The sequence below is a fragment of the Hibiscus syriacus genome, unplaced genomic scaffold (assembly GCF_006381635.1).
Source record: "Hibiscus syriacus cultivar Baekdansim isolate YM2019G1 unplaced genomic scaffold, ASM638163v2 tig00013040_pilon, whole genome shotgun sequence".
Taxonomy (NCBI): domain Eukaryota; kingdom Viridiplantae; phylum Streptophyta; class Magnoliopsida; order Malvales; family Malvaceae; genus Hibiscus; species Hibiscus syriacus.
This window is the reverse complement of record NW_024062296.1, coordinates 2,213,336-2,217,582: the sequence shown is the minus strand read 5'-3', so window position 1 is coordinate 2,217,582 and position 4,247 is coordinate 2,213,336. Positions and strand designations below refer to the sequence as shown.

General features: G+C 28.2%; 1 long non-coding RNA gene across 1 annotated transcript; it reads right to left on the bottom strand.

Moving 5' to 3' along the window:
- Positions 1 to 1,884: 1,884 nt before the first annotated feature.
- On the bottom strand, positions 1,885 to 2,481 carry LOC120205790. Its single transcript, XR_005524054.1, has 3 exons — positions 2,391 to 2,481; positions 2,173 to 2,309; positions 1,885 to 2,032 (listed from the first exon to the last, which is right to left on the bottom strand). It is a non-coding gene; the product is annotated as an uncharacterized LOC120205790 (long non-coding RNA).
- Between the last annotated feature and the right edge of the window lie 1,766 nt (positions 2,482 to 4,247).

Sequence of the window (4,247 nt, the reverse complement as noted above, 5' to 3'; positions counted from 1 at the left end):
TATTTTTATAATTTAATTTTTAAAAGCATATTTCTGTTTATTTTAATTTGATATATATATATATATTTCTTTTTAGTTATTTATATATATATTAGGGTAAGATATGACAAAGATATGATTTTTTTTATTAGAATTTAACCTTTTCGAAGATGGTGCTATATTGACAGACAAATAATAATCATATTGACTTAGTGGTAGTATGATTGCCAATAAATTGATTGATAAATTTATATTATATGTATGTAGGGTATATAATTAAATTAATATAATTTTGTTACTATATGCACGTGATATGCATATTATAAATAAACAATCCTCATCATTTTGATAATATCTTCAAGAAAGATCCGGTATCAATAAATTTTTTTGATTTATAATTTAGTGTTTAAATTTTATTTTATTATAGTTTAGTACATGTTATATTTATATATATTTAGTTAGTACTTTAATTATTATTTTAGTTATATAAAAATATATTTAATTAAATAATAATATTTATTTATTTTAAATATTAAGATAGGGTTGTCTTAAATTAACTAGAAATCCTATTCCGATATTTTTAAATAAATAAATATTGTATTTATAAAAACAAATATATATATATATATAGTTATTCTAGTTCTATTCAAATTATTATCTTTTTTTAAATTTTAGTCATATTAATATATGTATATTAATAAGTATTATTTAATTAACTTCACCAATTAATTAAATGATAATATTTATTTATTTTTAATTACTAAGAAAAAGGCGATCTTAAAATAACTAGACGTCTTATTCTGGTACTTTAAAAATAAATAAATATCTTATGTATACAAATATATATATTTACTTTATTTTTATTATTTTTATGAAAAATCATTATATTCTTCTTAATATTTATTTATTTTTAATATCAAAGAAAAGAGTCGTTTTAAAGCAACTAGATGTCATTTTCTGACGTTTTAAATAAATAAATATTTAATTTATAATTTATAAAAATCATTTTTCTTCCTTAGAATTATCCGATTAAAATATGAAATAATAGGATCATAAATTAAATTTATATTCGAATTCTTAAATTCTAATATTATAGACAATTTATAAATCGACAATGACCAATTTTGGGCATTGTGGGGGTGCTATTCCTTCTCTAAACGTAATCGACCACGAATTCCTTTTTATTATTAAAAAAAATGAATTTTTGGTTAAACGCATACCAATTTATCTTTTAACTGATGTTTTCTTAAAAACTCTTTTAAAAGGTAATTTTTAGGTATTCGATCTACCTAATCCAAAAGGCCGATGGCGACTCCCAAAACATTTCTTTAAATAAAAATCATTTATTTATTCATCTTATTTTTCCCGCCAAATAAAATTTCGTGCCAAGACGGAAACCAGTTACGACATAAGGAATTCACGATATTCTCTGTTGAATTTATGACCTGAATGCTGAAATCCAAGAACACCTTCATCTCCTCCGTTCTGTTAGTTGCGAAAACTGTTTGAGGAACCCCATTGATGACAACTCGTGTGATGGAACAGATGACCAAAGATCAACCAGAACAGGCCTTCTGTCTAAGACAAGTTTTGGAGATATGAACAACAAAAGGTTCAAAATCAGATTTTTTACAGTAAACTGTCACCAAGACTCTTCTGTGTCCTTAGAGTACTCATATTCGATACATATGCAGACATTGTAGGGTATGGTCCTCCAAATATATGGAAGAGTTAGAGTGAAAATAACTAAACACACTCGGGTTATACACAAAACCATAGACATCACATACTCCCAAATATAAGTAGCAAAGTCTATAACCTCAATGGACAAAGTCATTGATCGGTTTCTTACCCAAGTGAGAGATTATGGTGGAAGAATTGCTTCTTGTCAATTTTTTTCCAGCCCTATCCTTACAAATATCATCAGCCATTGTTACCACGACACGGCCATATATGCTTTCAAGGGTAGAACCAGTAGGAAGCTGTATTTAATGTTAGGTTCAATGATGCACAGAGATGCTGGCTGGATATGAGTTGTACCATCAACAATAACCTACAAAATGAATTGTTCTCAATTTAAAGCATGAAGATAGCTAATTGAAGTTTTAATTTCTGTTGTTTATTGCACACAGCAAGGAAACCTCATCTCATATTCAACAAATTAACAAGCTCTGAGCAAACCACCCCACTTACATCACAATTTGATGAGTTCAGACACTCGAAGCCACCATGTCAAATGCAAGCTTCACTGAATGTAATGTCGATTGTAATCTTTTCAGCATTCGAGTAATTCTGTTTGCTTGAAATAATTGCTGTTGGTGGGATTTTATCTGAAAAAAAAGTCTAAACTATAAGCAAATGACTACACTGTCAGAATCATAAATGCCGATCCTCCAATCTGATATACATACCGATAAACCATGAATAAGATGAAAAGTTTTTCTCTCCGTTACAGGTTGTGACGTTGAGAAGGAAGTTGTGCTTATGATTTGCAGTTAAGTTGCTCAGAACTATGTTAACATCATGACAAGCCAACAGCTCATCAAGAACAGAGTTAAATATCCTAGTAAATTACCAATGTGCATACTTTCGGTCGTCATTGCAGATATCGAGATTTGAATTCCTAACATTTTGGACAGGGCCTTTTTAAGTGATTGAAATCAAACAGAGTGACAGAGAAGTTACCAAGAGTAATACCTCACAGTAAATAGAACAACTACTGTTCCTGCAAGCATTAGAACCGTTAGGCCTTTCAAATGAGTACCTAAAAACAGCAATAGATAACCTTGACCATAGTGGGGGAGTTTCATCGAAATGAATGTAAACTGCTGACTCGGTGAAGTTCAGTGCACCAACAACCGTTACTGCAACAAAGAAACTCAGTTTAAGAAACTCGAAAAACCCTATTTCAGGAATTGCCATTTACTTTCATAATTCAGCCAACAAACAGCCAGGAAGAGGAGAGAAATATAAAGAAGAGAAGTTGTGAGTTGTGGAGAGATTTATTAACGGCTTTTATGTATATGAATTTTGGTTCTTATTTAAGTTTGAAGAAGTGGAGAAAAGCTCAGGTAACCACCTCAACCACAATTGTCAGTCCTCATTTACTGCTGATATAAAGAAGTTTTCATTCCTCTATAGCTACCATTGGCTGTGGCTGGTTTTCCTTACTTTAATGCAGTTGGTTTATTTATTTATTTATTTTTTTTTTTTTGCCTTCTCAGTTTTTCCTATGTAAATAAAAGAAGTTAATGCATGTGGACCCCAATGCAATTTGTAAAATTTTGTCGTAGTCGTCTTTTGGTTGGGTTCAGAATTGGACTTAAACTTGAAAAAATGGGTTAGAGTCGCCACCAATTATTTTAAAAATATTTAGGTGGATCTGACATCATCTTACTTGATCTACGTTTTACTAGAAATGTGTCGGGTTCGGGAGTCGGTTACAATCAATGAAGGATTAGCACTCTTGAACAGCCCTTTTGGTACCGTTTTAATTTGTCAGTAGTCTTAATTACGAAAATTAAAATTAAAATTAAAATTAAAATTAAAATTTAAAAACCCAATTCAAATTACTTACATTCAATTGATTAAAACATTCTCCTAAAAAGTCAAAAATATTGTTATATTGTAAAATAAAAATAAATATGAAAAAAAAGAAATAAAAATATTAATATGAGAATAATAATAAAAAAATAAAATAGATGAATAAAGAAAGATGAAATTGAGAAAAAAATAAGAAAAATAAGAAAAAAATCAAATAAAAAGAAATAATAAAAAATGGTAAATTTTGAAATAAAAAAATAGAGAAAATGTCTAAAAAAGATAAAATAAATAATACACCCACTAATGTAAACACAACACATATCAAACACTAAAATATAATAAACCCATACAATTAGAACTAAAATATAAATTATCCAAAATTACAAATTAAAAATCGAAATAATTAAAAATATATAAATTATAGTGACAAAAAAAATACACGTAAAATAATATGACCAAATTAGAACCAATAGTATTTGGGGAGGACCGGACATGTAAATAAACCTTATCATCAACAAAGAAATCACATATTTCACGAACTAAACTAAAACAAACATCAACAATTGTAATTTACTTCTTTTTATGACCAATCGTAAGTTCGTAAAAGCTAAAACAATATAGCAAAGGTAAGAGAAATAACAAACGAACAAAAAATTGCATACTAGGTGTTTAGCTGCCTGACAAAACTCGAGAAGTTGTTGTGCTTAAAATACTTGGGAAAAAGA